This window comes from Girardinichthys multiradiatus, chromosome 20, assembly GCF_021462225.1.
Source record: "Girardinichthys multiradiatus isolate DD_20200921_A chromosome 20, DD_fGirMul_XY1, whole genome shotgun sequence".
In the NCBI taxonomy this organism is placed as follows: Eukaryota; Metazoa; Chordata; class Actinopteri; order Cyprinodontiformes; family Goodeidae; genus Girardinichthys; species Girardinichthys multiradiatus.
Genome location: NC_061812.1, coordinates 44,711,797 through 44,729,555, shown reverse-complemented (window position 1 = coordinate 44,729,555; position 17,759 = coordinate 44,711,797). Strand labels below are relative to the sequence as shown.

Here is a 17,759-nt window from a genome sequence, read left to right as displayed (position 1 = left end):
TTCTGTGGTGATCTCTGTGTCAAGCTGTCAACCCAGAATTACCCCTTCCCCCTGAATTATCATGACCCCCACAGTGCCGGCTGCTTCTTGCTCCACTATTTTTGTAAGGTGGATTAATCACAGAGGTCACATTGACATGACAAAGAGCTGCAGATTGTTTTTTTCCTCAAAATATACACCAAGATGGGGTTATTCTATTTTACAGCACTGCAAAAATATTCATACCCACACAACTTTTTCACATTTTGTGAGGTTATTGTATGTTGATAGACCAACACAAAGTAGTGGATAACTGCACAGTAAACAGAAAACAATGCATGGTTTTCTTGATTTTAACAAATAAGTGTTTTGTGTATTTATAATTATCCCTCCTGGGTCGATAAAGTGGGGTATGTCTCTACCAGCTTTGGAAAGATTCATTGCAAATTAGATCTGGATCAGAACTTTGACTGGGCCATTCTAACAGAAGAATATTTTGTGATCTAAACCAATGGACTTCCTCATGTCTTTTGCAGGTCCTCTTCCAGGACATTCCTGTATTTACCTTCATCCACTGTCTTATCAACCCTGACCAAGTTCCTTCCCCTGTTGAAAAAAAGCATCTCCACAGCATGATGCTGCCACCACCATGTTTTACCATAAGGGTAGCGTGTTCAGGATGATGAGCAGAGCTTTCCTTGCCTCATTTGTTGGTTTAAGTGGACAGTCATGTCTTGGTAGGTTTGCAGTTTTTCATTCCATTTTTGAAAGATGGACTAAACAATTATCTGAGATGTCCGAAGATTAGGATATTGTTTTTAATGTAAACATGTTTTAACTTCATGCTGTGTGTTATATGCAGTGTCATTAATGTTCTGTAACAAACTTCTGAGACCTTCACAGAACAGCTTTATTTATGTTGGGATTAAATTACACATAGGTGGACTTGGTTTACAAATTCTTAGTTGCACTGGATTTTATTTAGGGGTATCGGAGTAACTTGTTCTGAATATTAATCCAGGCCAAACCTTTCATATTTTTATTTGTAAAAAAAAGACATTTTGAGACTTTGTCTCCTCTCCCTTCCACTTCACAAATGTATGCTACTATGTGTTAGTCTAACACATACAATTCCAGTAAAATACATTGACGCAAGGCAAAGGAGGAATGGCTCTGACAGACTTTAAATTATATACTGATGCTGCAAATCAACAGTTTTAATTAGCATACTGGTCTAATGTCAGCTACATAGCAGGATGGAAAGATATCAAAATAGCCATATTGAAATATCCATTCTGTGCCTGCAAAGGGGAAAGACAACAAAAGGGAAAAAAAATAAATCTAAATTAAACCAATAATATCACTAACTCTGCCATAAAAGTATGGTAGTCACCAGTTAAACAATTAGAGATTGAGAAGGAACTTGGAATGTTAAAATGGATCATAGTATAAAAAATTCAAACCATGAAAATTAGACTACAGTTTTAAAAGGGACATATCATGCAAAATCCACTTTTTTAGCCTTTAAATATATTTTGTTGTGTACTTGGAGTCTGTCGGAGGGCAGAAAAGGTCAATTTAGTCTCTCCAGGTGGTGCGGAGATACCTTTAAATTCTGTTTGGGTCATATTTTTCAGTTCGTTCAGTTTTCTCTATCATCTGTTACGTTTTTCCAACTGTTACGTCACAGTATTTGCTGCGGAACAGCTATACAAGGCCATGGACATCCTGCAGATCAATTTCGCGTATCTGCCATAGTTATTTCTCACTGCGATTATGTATTCCGAGCTCATGCATGCCTACGCTGAAAGAGGATAAGTTCGGTTCGGTTGTTGGGTGTATTAACCCACAGAATTCATTACACCATCCCCCAGCATCAGGACGTCTTCGACGTGCCTGGTTAAATTTGTGGGGGAAATTCACACTTCAAGAACAAGTGCCTTCAGCAACCTCCGCCATTATCAAGAAGGATTAGCTGCAGAACTTAATCTGATTAAGAGGTCAGTTCCTTTTGTCTATGGAAGAGACGCAGCAAAGCGGTAAGCTGAAAATAAATCTAAAATGACAACAAACTTTATTTTAGACAAGAGTTCATTGTGTAGATATGATGTCCTGGCCATTGTTCTGATAGCAGTAGCATTGCGCCTTCTGCTTATGTTAGAGCTGTGTGCTGCTTTTAGCTCCTTGAAGACAGAACTGTACTGCGTGTTTTGAATGGTATTTTTACATAAACAGTTTTGCATTGCTTTTGTCTCGTTTTTGCAGGGCTAGATAATTGTTATTAAACTACAACAATGGCCTAACAGGTCAAAGTGGAGCGCTGTTTGACCAGGAGGGAGGCGGGGCATAAAGTGTCTCAGTAGCATTTAAAGAGACGGCAACAAAACAAGTTGCTCTCATACGCACCTCATAACAAGGTCAAAAGAGGGGCCTGTGGAGCTACAATAACAAGGAATTCAGACCAAAGCATTGCAGTTCCACTTTATATAGACCACAACAGAATGAATTAAGTGCGAAAAGGAAGGATTTAAAAGCATGAGATGTCCCCTTTAAATAATGGATGGAAGATTGTATAACAGCTCTCCACAGTGGTCAGGGCAGAATAAAAGGTTTTGAAGAAATTAAAAATAAACACAGTCTTGCAAATTTGCAACTGGAAGGTTATTACACTACAATTGCATGAACAAAGGAAAAATATCCTGTTAAAAGTTACTTACACTGTTCTATGGTAATGTTTTAGCTAGAGCAGTTTCTATGTTTTATTGTAGTCTGAAAGAGGCTAGAAGGGACACTGTTCAGAACACCTCAAATCCAAAGGTCAGTGTGTAAAAAGTGTACAACCTTTTAAACCCCAAACATATTCATATGATTTGGAGACGTGTTAAATACACATTTTCTGGTTATAGGATCTAATGAGCCAATTCTGAAATACTGCATTATACAATTCTCTGTAAATGTCAGGTTATGTATTTAGGGGATTTAGATGGATATCAGCATACATAAGGCTGCCACAGTACTGCGAACTTTTGAGATTTCATAGTCGAGCCTACCAATTTCCTATATTTCTCATAACAAATTCCCACATTTCCGACACTTTCTCCTATATCGTCATCGGACGAGGAGGAAGAGCAAATTTGCCTAGTAGCTTTTTTTGTAGCTTGCAGTTCTGCTCAAAATATTGAAATGCACACAACATTATGGGTGACATACCAGAGTTCAAAAGAGGACAAATTGTTGGTGCATGTCTTGCTGGCGCATCTGTGACCAAGACAGCAAGTCTTTGTGATGTATCAAGAGCCACGGTATCCAGGGTAATGTCAGCATACCACCAAGAAGGACAAACCACATCCAACAGGATTAACTGTGGACGCAAGAGGAAGCTGTCTAAAAGGGATGTTCGGGTGCTAACCCGGATTGTATCCAAAAAACATAAAACCACGGCTGCCCAAATCACGGCAGAATTAAATGTGCACCTCAACTCTCCTGTTTCCATCAGAACTGTCCGTCGGGAGCTCCACAGGGTCAATATACACAGCCGGGCTGCTATAGCCAAACCTTTGGTCACTCATGCCAATGCCAAACGTCGGTTTCAATGGTGCAAGGAGCGCAAATCTTGGGCTGTGGACAATGTGAAACATGTATTGTTCTCTGATGAGTCCACCTTTACTGTTTTCCCCACATCCGGGAGAGTTACGGTGTGGAGAAGCCCCAAAAAAGCGTACCACCCAGACTGTTGCATGCCCAGAGTGAAGCATGGGGGTGGATCAGTGATGGTTTGGGGTGCCATATCATGGCATTCCCTTGGCCCAATACTTGTGCTAGATGGCCGCGTTACTGCCAAGGACTACCGAACCATTCTTGAGGACCATGTGCATCCAATGGTTCAAACATTGTATCCTGAAGGCGGTGCCGTGTATCAGGATGACAATGCACCAGTACACACAGCAAGACTGGTGAAAGATTGGTTTGATGAACACGAAAGTGAAGTTGAACATCTCCCATGGCCTGCACAATCACCAGATCTAAATATTATTGAGCCACTTTGGGGTGTTTTGGAGGAGCGCGTCAGGAAACGTTTTTCTCCATTCCCAAAACAAATTGATGCTGTATTGGCCGCAAAAGGAGGCCCTATACCATACTAATAAATTATTGTGGTCTAAAACCAGGTGTTTCAGTTACATTGTCCAACCCCTGTATATATATATATATATATATATATATATATATATATATAAATGCTTTAGAATGGAAAAGTTTCTAAAAATGCAAGAACAGAATTCACTGTGTATGTATTACAACAATATCCGAGCTGTAAAATTCTGCAAGGCCCACAAAAGTTTCAAAGCTGTAATAATTCCTCAAAAATCTTTCATGCATGCATGACGTGAACTTAATCTCCCGTTTTCTTGGAGTTTGTCACACACCAGTAGTGGGCGGTTTGAGAGTGTCTAAAGCAGACCATGAAACAAACCTGGGACTGCAATTTCCCTGAATAATAATCCCGCTTTGGTTATCACACTTGTAGCAGATCCAAGAGAATTAGAAGCGAAGTTGATGATAAAACTCTGGGTCTCGAGAAAATAAATGGCAACACATGAAGTCAATTTAAATGCAAATTCCAGCGCTTAAGACAACTGTCTGAAGAAGCTGTGCAGATGAAGGTGAATTCTAAAATGAAAAGACCACCTCAAAGTTTTACCAGGGAGAGATGACACACTGACTGCAGTTTGTGGCCGTCCCCGGGGTCGTCAGACAGCCACGGAGAAAATGTTGCACTACAAGCAAAGACTGTTGAGTGTCTTTCCAAGACATCAAAGCTGCATTTCGATAGGATCACAACTATTGATCTGCTTTTGTTTTCCAAAGATTCCTCTTTAAGCCTCTTCACACTGGTGGTGCACTCACAGTGAAATGGTGCAAGGTTTGCTTTTACAGCGACAAACATTTTCTGTGCTAGATTGATGCTGGTTCTGTTCTCTGCTTGAGCTCCAGTGGACTAATACAAGTGAGAACCACAGATGGGGAATGGGGTTCTTCACTGATGAATGTAGACAAACAAAACAACTAATTACACAGCTGTTCTGTTCTATCTATAATGTACATGTTTTTTTTGTAATATCAACATGATAAATTTAAAACAACCCCCCCCCCCCCACACCTTACAGAAGTATCCACAAGCTTCCCCACAGCCATTTAACATGCAGTAGTTAATCACGTTTTGCCTCTATGACGCAAAAATGACAATTATTTTCATTCTGAGCCTTTTTGTTCAGCTTATTGGACCAATTATAGATATTTGGTATTTTGCTTTCAGGTAAAAAAATTCACAGTTCACCCTGCACTCAGAGCTCCAAAATACAATGTTACCTCTCTCATGAGTTCATGGGTGATGGAAATAGCCCCCAGCTTTATTTCTGTAACAGAACAAAGCACTAACGCTTCGTAGAGTATTCAAATAAATTTTATGTTACAACAATAAACTTCACTCTATTTTATTGGGATATTGGGATATTTGTTAAGCAGTAGATTTTGTTGCAGTGTAAAAAAAATGAGGATTGCATTTAAAGATTTTTTACAAATAAAATCAGAAAAGCACCTTAAAGATGAAGGAACACAGCAGACAGCAGACAAGGAGTGCATTAATCAAAGAAGCAACACAAAACACAGTAGAAAACTAACACTGCACATCACCCTGAATACAAGACTCCCACTGTGATACATGGCCGTGGCAACATCATGCAATGTCACTGTGCTTGAGGTTCTGCACAGTACAGATGCAGGGGGGTGAATACATATGCATCCACAGTTATCTGCAAAAAACATTTTAAAAACCATGCATAATTTTTCTTCCACTTCACATGCACTAGTTATGCACAGGTTAGTGTTGGTCTACCACAGAACATTCTAATAAAACGTTTTTGTGTTGTAAAAAAATGTGGAAAGGAAACTAAACGCATAATAAGCCATATTGTCAGATGATGAATCTTTTAACAATTGATACAAATCTGGTTGGAATTTCATGGTGAGCATTTCACTCTAGTATTGTAGCAAAGTCTAGATGAGACTGATTCGCTAGCGCAGATAAACTCACATTCCTACACTGACCTGCTGTGTCTCTAAATGAGTCCATTAGTGACTAAATTGTTAAGTAATTTAGCATCAAGCTATTTTCTTTACCCCCAAACCCATAAGCACCTTCATGTACAAGAATCCAGCCTTGTAATTGGTTCATTTTACTGGCAGGACACCCTCCCACACATGTTAAAATTCCACTATATACCATCTAAAAGTTCCAAGGTGAGGAATTTATGTAATTCAGCGTAGAGCAATAAAAACAAGAAGTCTTTATTTCTATCCAGCATGAATGTGGCGTAGTGAAAATAATGAGGTCAAGGAGGTCTGTGGTTCATAGCTGGCGTTCTGTGGGTTATGCTTGTAAAAAAAAAAAGAAAAAAGAAATGGAGATGGGAGCTCCCCCCTAAACTGATTAATTAATTTGGAATTGCACCAGCTTGGCAAGATTCTTTAACTCAACATTTGCCATGTCTGGGGGTGAGAACATTAAGAAATAGACATGCTGAGATCTGGCTTACTGAGGAGGATCCTAAAGGGCGACTGCAAAGACTTTCAGAAACAAATAACTTTAAAAACTGCTGAGAAGTTTCTCCTGAGAAAAGAAGTTCTAATAAATATAAAATAGATACATGAAGAAGAATACTGAAATGTGGGGTCCTTGTTACTAAACATCACACTGCTGCAGCAGCAGTGCAAAGCTGCAAACATTTCTGATAGATTTAATGTCTGTTTGCATGAAACGGTTAGTTTATGCACATTTTCCCTTTGGATCAAACTAAATGAAAACATACCGGTGCAGTGCTGCAACAGAAAGCGTATAGATTATTTTAAACTCTGCCCATGTGTTTTGCCCACTTAACAAACTGACCACTCAACTCTCCCTCTGTGTTTCAGGGTTGTAATCATGCTTGATTTGTTCTCTTTGTGCTTGACTCTGAGGCTAAATGGAGCTGTAAACAGCCTCTTTATATGCACAGCAGACACTGGCCTCATGTTCACACCACATCAACATACATGGAGGTGAACCGACTCCCGACAGTCCACATCCAGAACCCAACGGGTGCCGACACAACGTAATGAGGCCCCAGGGGAAGACGGTGCTGCCATTATGACATTCCTAGCTACACAGACTCATTTTCCTCACCTACGTCCAGACAGACTCATTCAAACACTTTAGAGATTCTCTCATAGACAACATTAACAGGAGATCAGTAGAACAATTTACATTTAAGCGTCAGATTGCACAAAGATAACTTAAAGCATTGTATAAACAATGAAGCTATGCTGTCCAGTGATACAAAACTATGACTAGATTTGAACAAAATGCTAACAGGTTATTATTACAGCAATGTGGACTGCCTACTTTGATGCTGGATGCAGTCTTGATATAATAAAGTCAATCATTTGGATTCAATTTAGAGATATCCTTTTATGGTGTGCCTAACATGCCAGGAAATGTTGCATCTCTAAATGCAAACAGAACGGTCTTTACTTAATTTCTGTTTGAATATTAATATTAGACTGCACTGAGAAAATGCTATGGACTGTAATCGGTCAATTTTTATCTAGATGAATCTGAGTGCCGACTGGCAGGCCAAAAAAACACAGAAAAATTATTTTCCAAACAGTGACCACAATGGACCAAGGCACTAACAGGTTGTGCTAAACACAATACTCTTCAGTGTGGAAGTTGGTACTGCATGAAGACTCAAACTTTGCTATTTTTTGTGTCAGGTGTTGAAACATGTAAGGCAGTGGAGGCACAGAAGGTTCAAGAAGCTATTTAATAAGGGAACTTGTTTCTACTGATCTATGTCTGCTCTGAATTCAGGCTTCTACCTAGACTACAAGGAAAACACTCAAATATAGTACAATATTTTAACTGGTGCATCTGCAGTTCTACATGATATGAAATGAAATGGTCATTAGATCTTGCTGATCGAATATGATAAACTAGCATTTATATTGGTATTACATTCTCTGGGATTCATTTACAATGTTGTTACAATGGTTTTCTCATCTGTAGCTGTGCTTACACTTTCTAATGCAATATTCATTTATTCATTCATCTTCTATACTACTTATTCCATAGTGGGGCACGGGAGAGATGGTGCCTATCTCCAGCAGTCTACGGGCGAGAAGCAGGGTACACCCTGGACAGGTCGCCAATCCATCGCAGGGCAACACAAAGACATACAAGACAAACAACCAAGCATACACTCATTCACACCTAAGGGCAATTTAGAGAGACCAATTTACCAAACAGTCATGTTTTTGGACTGTGGGAGGAAGCCAGAGTACCCAGAGAGAACCCATGCATGTATGGGGAGAACATGCAAACTCCATTCAAAAAGACCCCCGGCCGGGAGTCAAATCCAGAACCTTCTTGCTGTAAGGCAACAATGCTACCAACCGTGTAGCGATATAAGCGCAATATTGAAAGAGTAATTTAGTATCTGACAGAAACCTCCATTCAGGATTTAGAAATACATGTTTGAAAAGTGTGCATTGCAAGGAGCTTTTTTTTTAGAGACTACTTAAAGGAAAAACAGTAGACAACTCAGAAGTTGGTATGATGAGCTATGAATAATGTCACACCTGAGTTGGCAGATTTGTAGTTGTAAGTTAGAGAAGGATTTGATTCATCAACATTAAAGCTGATCCTGCACTACGCTGTATTTTGCCAATACAAATACCCCAGCACCTTGTTCAATTATAGAAGTAGGACAGCAACTAATTTAATGAGACAAACTGGGTTTGACAGAAGTGCTACAGCACAATTTACTACAGCACCTGTCACTACTTCACCATGATGGATTCTGAGATCAAGGCTGGAACATTTCTGGTCATATTTCAAACTAAAAAGCCTAGTAAAGGACTAGCATGGATTTTTTTTTTCAAAGTAGGCTTCTGTGGAGAGAGTATAAAATTTTAGGTATGAGAGTTGATTAAAAAATGTTAAAATAAATCCACCTTGGTCTTGGACTCTGCTCTGATCCAGACTGACTAATAAACTTCTTCTGGTTGCAGGTACATGGTAATAAAAAATTCTTAATTAGAATAAAAATAAAATGCATGCCTACTGAAACGTCAGTCAAACTGACTAAAGTCTGCATTATTGTCGTTTTTGTTGAATTTATCCTCTCTAACGTGTACATCTAACATCTAACGTCCATATTACTGTGAACATCCTGTATTTTTCTGGGCCATTTATTGAAATAACAACAATGTGTGGATGACGTTGCATTGCAAGAAGCAGATTTGACATATTTCCTGGCAAACATCCCAGTCCCGCAGCACGGGGTGTGTTTCATTTCTTCACAGCTATGTCCTCTGTGTACCCTGCCTGTCAAAACTGTCCTCTTCGCGCCCTTCACTTTGATATCCCAAGGGTCCTCCAGTAACCTTCTCCCAGCAGCCACGCACAATACCCTTCATTGGACACAAAGCCGGTGATACCTTGCTCCTCTGTTCCATTCTCTACATTTGTCACTTTTATTAATGTGCTCTTTGTTCGTTTCACCTCTGTATGCATGAGTTATTCCGAATTGAGCCTCCAATAGAAATGGAAATCTACCATGTATCCCAGTGACTTAAGGGTAATAACTCCTTCCTCTTTAAGGCATAACTGTCATGTTTGTTGTCCCTTTGAGAACCTTATGCTTGTGTCGTGCTTTTCACAGAGGCTTTAATATATGAACAGGGAAGTCAGAGGACATGTACACCAGTCCAACAGAGGTATTATAATTCCATGCTGACTAGCCAAAACCAGGACAGCCAGTTTGGAAAAAGTTTAAAAACTGACAGCAATGCATCATGGGATTACAGTTCCTCACATAAAACGTCCCGTTATGGGCCCTCATTATTGCTTATGGTTTTCATGTGAGCCTAATCTCAGATGATTAATTAAACATAAAGACTACTATTTCAGAACCAGATGAGGCGGAATACCACCACATATCACAGCTTTCGCACTAAATGCCACGAAGGAGGGAAACCGCTTTGGAAAAGCGTATTCCCTACCAGCCTCGAGGCTGGGATTATAACACATTAAGTGGCACACAGTCACTAGGACATAATCATAACAAGGCACTCCATTTGTTATTGATTTTGCCTTTTTTTTTGTGTTGATACATTTAAACACATACAAACTACCAACGACATGAAAGGATTTTAATTATAGATCCCCTGATCTGACTTCCCCTGGACCGGTGCTGATTTCCTTTAGCAGTCTGACCTGCTGATTCTGGTTTTGACCATTTGTAATTTTTTTAAAGAATTATAATAAATAAAAGAGAAAAAAATTGCCTAATGTTCTCTTGTAGAGGTAGTAGTTTTTAATCAAAGGCAAAATAAAGGAATTCCTTTATTCCTCAACAAAGGATCAAGAATATTTCCCATCTTCCCTATGATTTTTAATGAATTCAAAAAAGAGCCTAACAGTGTATACTGTTGGTTCAGGCATTTATAGACTAAACATGATAGGGGTTCATTGGTCTAGGTAATAAATAAATAGGAAAAAAATATTTTGTAGCATTTGACCAGCAGGCTGGTATATTCTCTGGCTGATTGTTTCCATGCATCTCTAATTCTAAGCTGCATAGTTGGCAAAAAATACCAGTAAATGAAGGTAAAATGTTCCATCTCAAACAAAAAAGCCAGAGAAAGAGAACAATGAAAAGCAGAACTACACCCTCAGGCATGCAGGGATGCATACATAACACCCCGTCAACTCTGGCTCCTGACTTCTTGTTCCCCTGTGCCGGTAAAAGAAGCACTGAGCATTCCAGATAACATTGACCACACCACAGGTTTGTCCTTCTGTCTTGACTTTCCAGATTAATTGTCCGTGCACACCGCTGAGCCATTGATCACTTCAGCCCCAGTTTCCCCTGATGATGCACTGACCTGTTAAATAAGAAATAAACATTGATTCTGGTTATCAGCACATCTTATATCTCACCCCCCCCACCCCCCCCCCCCCCCCCCCACCACCCCCCTTTTTTTGCTGGAAGGAATCACTTCCTCTCTCAAAATCCTCTCTGAACCAGTAACGGGTACGATAAATATAAATAAATCTGGTGAATTAATATATGTATATAGCCAGAAAGTATGCAGTGGAATAAATATTTCATCTAACCAAACACATTTCCAGAACACAATGGAATCATGCCCCTTCCCACTGTCATCGATGACAAACATGAAAGAGGAGGGCTCCGGTTTGGCTGAGGTGCGGCACCCCCAACTCTGCCTGCAGCACAAGAAGCACGAGTCCTCGTTGTAATTGCTTCTAGCCCTAGAGCCTGAGCTGAACATCAATTAGGGCCCAGGCAATTGCTAAGCACTCCACCTTCAAGACATACCTGCCTCACCTTCGAGGTTGACTTCTTTTGCAGACAGCACCAGCACCACTCTCCTGATAAAAGCGATAACGGCTGCTTAGATGGACAATTAGTCTGACAGCGCAGCTAACTAACGCTCACCGCTGGCAGACTGGGTTCCCCTAATCTCTAAAAGCCATCTGATACTCCAGATTTCATCCGACAATCTGGATTCTATCCTGAAATTACATTTGTGCATTTGTGATAAGAGATGTATCTGTCACAGGCTGAACACAGCAAAGCAGCAAACATCTCAAATATTAAACCAGAGAATGTGTTCATTTTGTCCTTGGCTCAAGTCTACAGAAGTAGAGAGCCTCGGCCACGCTGATTCTTTCCACCTACATCTTTCAGTCTGCTCTGTTCCACATCAGGTCTGCCTGTAGCTGCAAAGAAAGAGCACTCTGTTTCCTTCTGCTTGTAACTCTCATGCCCCACATGCTGCAACCAGGATGTAAAGAGAGCACATGCACATACTATCGGCTTAAACACTGGCACAAAAAATATTCAAACCCCCCTTCAACTCTTTCACTGCATTGTGATGCATTTTACTGGGGTGACTTATATAAAGTAGTGCATAATTGCCAAGTAGAAGCAAAGTTATGGTGGTTCTAAATCTGAAAAGTGTGGCATGTATTTGTATGCAGCCCCCCTTTACTGTGATACCCCTAAATAAAGGCATCACATTGCCTTCAGAGGTCACCTAATTAGTAAATATAGTCCATCTGTATAATTCAGCTGTTCTGTGAAGGTCTGAGATGTTTGTTGGAGAACATTAGTTAAACAAAAACATCATGAAGACCAGGGAGAGAGGTGTGGAGAAGCTTAAAACTGATGTGAGTTAGAAAACAAAATGTCAAGCTTTGACCTGCAGACATCCAAATGTTGATCTTTATAGACCAGTGGCAAGAAAAAGGCTTAGTTGAAAGAAGTTCCATTTAAAGTCATTATGGGACATAAAACAAGTGGAAATGTGAGCTGGTCAGATGAAAGGCATTATTAAAATCTCTGGTCTCTATGAAAAAATGCTACATGTGACAGGACACTAACATTAATATCACCCTGAACACACCATCCCAACAATGAGACATCCTGGGGTAATTCTTTCTACAGTAGGAGCAGTAAAGCTAATGAGACTTGATAGGAAGATGGATGGAGTTAAATCAGAGGGCAATCCTGGAAGAAAACCTGTTAGAGACCTCAAAAGACCTGAGACAGGGCTGGAGGTTCCCCTTTCAGCAGGTCAACAACCCTTAACATAGAACCAGAACCACAATGGAATGGTTTACATTTGGTGTCTCCAACTGCCTGGACTTCTATCACATCTTTTCATATTACGGCCACAAACTTCTAACATGTCCTCCTCAAAATGTCATCAAGCGCTGCAGAAGCCTAGTAATGAGCCAATCATTTGATTCAGATGAGTTGGAGAAGGGATCCATCTAAAAGCTGCAGGACAGTAGTTATCCAGGGCTAGAGCTGGGGACCCTTGATTTAAAGGACTGACTCAGTGGTGTCAAATACAAATGCACACCATAGTTTTTAGATTTGTATTTGTCAAAAATGATGTGTTTCTCTTCCACTTCCCCATTATTTACTACTAAGTATCAGTTTTTACGTAATTCATCCCAAGAAAATACATTGAAGTTTGTGGCCTTAAGGTGACAAATTGTGAAAAAAAAGCCCAAGAGGTGTGAATACTTTTGCTAGGCACTTTATAATCATTGTCTGCTTGTGCACATCTTTAAATCTCTCACGCCTTCTAAAAGGACTGCTAGTTTTCAATCTTCTACTCCTCTCAGTAAAGTGCAGGAGGAGGTTTGGGTGTCCCCCGACCTCTACACCCATATATTTATTTTAAACTCACGCTCAGCTGAATCCTGATTGAGAATCTGTGCATCTGCGGCCACAACGGATGTTCTGTTTGCTGCTGTTTTGAAATCCAAACGATTAAACGGATGATTAAAAGGGATGAAAAAGGGTCCATGAAATGTGCCAGGTTGGAGCTGCATATTAAGTGGCGCAGCAGCGCTGCCTGACATAGACCGGCAGGGAGATGGTCGACACATTGCTTTTCCAATTACTGGCTCTGGTTCAAATGTGTTTGGTGAGAAGCATTCGACCTACTTCTGGACACAAAGCGCCACTGGCCTGAATACAGAGAGGGGAGGCAGGGGACCACGTGTGATGACAAGTGCTATTAGAGGATGTTGTCTTTGGCCTAGAAATTACATTTAGACTTCCTCTGCTTACCTGATAGGTGATAATTGTGGCTATGAACACTGGAGGACCTTTGTGCTTTGGGGACACCCCGCTAAGCTGTATGGGATACTGCATAAGTGGAAGACCATTAGAAGTACTCATGGCATCCCACTTTACATGGTCTTTGTGTTTAACATTATTCAGGAACCCAAAGCACCAGTTAAAGAAGATCTCTGTCAGTAGCATGGTTACTAGGAGAGAATCCAACTTCTTCCTCCTTTGTTTTCTGTGACAATATAGGCCAAGTTGAGAGCCTTGTTTTAAACAATCCGAAAAAAAGCATCAAAGAGAATACAAGGACCAAATTAGGAGTAAACTACAGAGCATTTATGTTTCCTGGGATTCCCTCAAAGGCAGTCGTCTGCACGGAGACACCATAAAACAGCAGTGAGGAAACAAAACACAAAAATTTGCAGCAGTTCCACACAAGCATTTACATACCTTGTAAATATTCATAACTATGTCGACCACGTGAAAGGGGGGGGGGGGGGAAGATTCTCCAACGCAACTAGCTCATCAGAAACAGCCAGAAACCACTGATAACCATTACCACTCTAATGCGATTTTAATCGCGCAGATTCAACGCTCATCAATCATCGTGATCTTTTGGCATGCGTGTTTACGCTCTGTCGTCGACGCCTGTAATGAGGAACTGTTTCCTGAAGAGTGCAGAGGGATTCAGGGAAGCTGAGGTAATTTAATTATGGAAACATGGTTTGTTTTTTTTGCCCGTAAACATATTTTAACTTTTAAGCCATTTCTATTGCAGTGTGAAATGTGTGATCATTTCATAGCACAACAACAAATTTGCTGAAGTTGGATATCACCCCGTGTACAAACTTGCACACCACTAACCAGGGCAGATTAACCACAAACAAGGAATCTCTACACAATCTCTGATCCCAGGTGGCTCTAAAAGAATGCACTTACTCCTGATATAGAGATGTCTCACTATCCATTCAGTTCTTATAATGAGAGCCAATGCTGAACATGCCTGTGTTATGGGCAATGCCCAAGCTCTCGCTATTTCTGGCTTGCTCAGATAAATCAAATCAAACATTTCTCTCCTGCCAAAGAGCTGTTTGCTTTGATTTTCTTCAATGAACGTACCTGTATTATGCAGACAGGACTAGATGTTTTCCACACCATCTAGCCAAAGCTGAAACTCCTCTAGAAACAAGTCAGGACCATATCAGGTTAAAAAGACTGTGGCAGTAGAAGAGAAGCTTGGACCATGCCACCAGCCAGTGGCAGGGTCACAGACACAGTGCTACACTCTATGTAGGCATAGAATAGCAGAAAGGGAAGGTGGGGCCATATGTAATGAACATTTATTTTTGTATATCCAGTGTAAGATACAATTAAAAAAAGTTCTTAAATTCAGCACAGTTGTTTCACTTTTTGAATTTTTTATACGTTTAAAACACATTAAAATAACCAAATTTGGTCCTATTATCGGTAGTGTAACAGGTGAACCTTGCACTTTACATCTGTATATACATGGAGTCATCTTTATTAATCTATACATTGCCCAAGTGTTCTTAGCAGCATAGTGATAGGAATGTTAAAGCATGCAGATTCCCACAAAGTTAAAAAAGAACTGTGCAGTTTCATTTTGCACAGCCAACTTTTAACAATCACAGCCCTTTTATCATGTGCACAGCTTTCAAAACTATATTATTTTTTTTGTATCTAACAAATCTGTTTTCCCCTACAGCATAGGTCATTTTTACCCATTACAATGAGGATCACAGTGAAAGAGAGACTGCATTGACAGCTGTGGTTCTTGGTCTGTCTGGGTCATGTGACCTGCGCTGTACTGGGCTCAGATATTTCCAGACAGCTCTCAGTGTATGAGAAACTCTATGGTCTTCAAAGCAAGGCAGTACGGTTCTGAAGCATGAGAACAGCAGTTTTTCAAATGATTTACTGGGAACACAATTAAATCTGTTACAAGTCTCATTCTCAACAAGTCATATCAAAACAATAGCACACATGCTAACATTAGCATGGCACTAGTTAAACCATGTAAGTGCAACATATTGAGAATAACTTGCTGAAACCACAGTAAGGACAAATTATCCCTCAGACAGGAGAGACTGCTTCATCATGAAAAGCATTAGTTGTTGAGTGAAGTCCACTACTAATGAAAGATAGTGTTATTTTACTGCACTTTCAAGCATAGGCATGACATTGATTTTATTAACTTTAAGGAAATAGAGAACTGGGACTTGGCATTGGTACCTAATCCTAAATGACTCGGATCAATATTTGGGAAAAATACATATATATATAATGTTATATCGTAAACCAGTGGTTCGTGAACTTTTCGTCTTGCAACCCATAAAGTAACAGTCAAAGAGGCAAGTGATCCTGAGTATCTTACAGTCTACATAGTCAATTAACCAGTGGTACAATAACAACATGAATCGCACTTTCAATTTCTTTTATCTATTTCTAAGTACTGTTTTACCTCTTCTGACCTTTATGGTGTTAATATGTTTTAACTATTTTGCTATTTTGCTTAATTTCAGGAGACAGGTTGGGAAAAACTTCTAGATGCCATTTAGTAATACTGATCACACTTATAATTCGATATATGCTACTGTGAAATAATAACCCCCAAAACATACTAAACAGGCAGATATATATCTCTCTGTGTAAAAACAATGCATCTGTAGCAGAGATGTTTGGGAGCGCAAAGAACCGACTCTTTTTTTAAACGAGATGAGCAAAATGATCTGGATCTTGGAAAAAGAGCCGAAATTCCCATTAACCACTGGATAATGTAACACGGTAGGATTTCCTGTCATTACTGTAACAGGCTGTTATAAAAAAATAAAATACAATTATCTATGTAAAATATTAATTAATCTGGCTGAATTATATATTGTTGTAATTACTCAAAGTCAGCGTGAGAGTTTTACGGGTATTTTATAGGAAATAAAGATAAAAGAAAGCTTAAACTTCCCCGCTAAAAATTAACACTTTAGGTCGAATTATTCAAGTCATGAAATTATAAAAGGGATCATCCAACCCTTTGCCCAGACCATTCACTATGCCTTATTTTAAACAGATGACATTTATTTTCAAACACCTGCGGTGGTGCTAAATAGCTCAAACCAGCGACATTTGAACACCAATAACTGATTAAAAAAAATTATCAACTCTCAACGAATAGAAAAGATTTTCTCAGAAAGACTGTGAAGGCAGAAGGTGCTGGGAACTCACCCTCAGGTGCAACTCGTGCCACAGCCCTTCTTCCCAAAGTTGATTTGCGTCCACTGCCGGGAGAAAAAGATGGAGGTGTGTAACTGTTAAACGTTCAGCCGCTTCGCCTCGCTGTTGGTCTTAACCGAAGTACCTCCGCTTCTCCTCCTCCGCCTTCTCCAACTCCCCTGGATGCTGCTGCTCCTTTCGGCTCCCCTCCTCCTCCTCCCCCTCTTGCCTCCTCACGCGCCTCTGCAAGACTTGGGGGAGAAAAAAAAAGTAATAGGGGTTTCCTCCTCTTCCAACAAAGACAGATTCAGAAGAAAAGCAGGGACCCTATCGCAGTCAATAGGTTTCACAAAACCCCATGGCAACGCAGTAACACCGTGCGCAACTTCCCCGCGTTGTGACCGGGTTAAAGCCCCCTCCACCACTGCCCCTCTTCCCTACGCAGACCCCCCAAAAACTGTGACGGACATTATTCCCAGGATTCACAGAGAGCAGGTTTAAAAGGGAGGAGGAGGAGATGAGGCAGGGGAAAAAACTCTGTTGTTGTTCAAACATGGAGGAGAGTCAAAAACATTTTAATTCACTACATCAGTAGACAGTTCATTGTGTTTTCCTGCGATGAAATCAGCTATCTTCTGTGGCTCTGACAACAGTAACAGTAGCCAGGCCTGCAATGTCAAGGTGTCCACATGGGGGCATTCGGTTACAATGACTTTAAGTAGTATAATAATACCCCTTTTATTTTTTGACATTATGTCATCTGACACCACAAACTTCAGTTTCTTTTGTTGGGTTTAATGCGATATACCAAGAGGTCATAAAATAAATATATGTAAAACCAAA

General features: G+C 40.1%; 1 protein-coding gene across 7 annotated transcripts in view; it reads right to left on the bottom strand.

Annotated features, from left to right (window-relative positions):
* chl1b (cell adhesion molecule L1-like b) overlaps positions 1 to 17,321 on the bottom strand; it is a 120,130-nt gene extending 102,809 nt beyond the window's left edge. For 4 of the 7 annotated variants that reach the window (XM_047347097.1, XM_047347100.1, XM_047347099.1 and 1 more), the window contains exon 1: positions 16,929 to 17,319. The gene's annotated coding sequence lies outside the window, so the exon portion shown is untranslated. Of the gene's footprint in view, positions 1 to 16,928 lie in introns of all 7 variants that reach the window. The other 3 variants (XM_047347105.1, XM_047347103.1, XM_047347104.1) reach the window with 3 other exon arrangements.
* Positions 17,322 to 17,759: the final 438 nt, after the last annotated feature.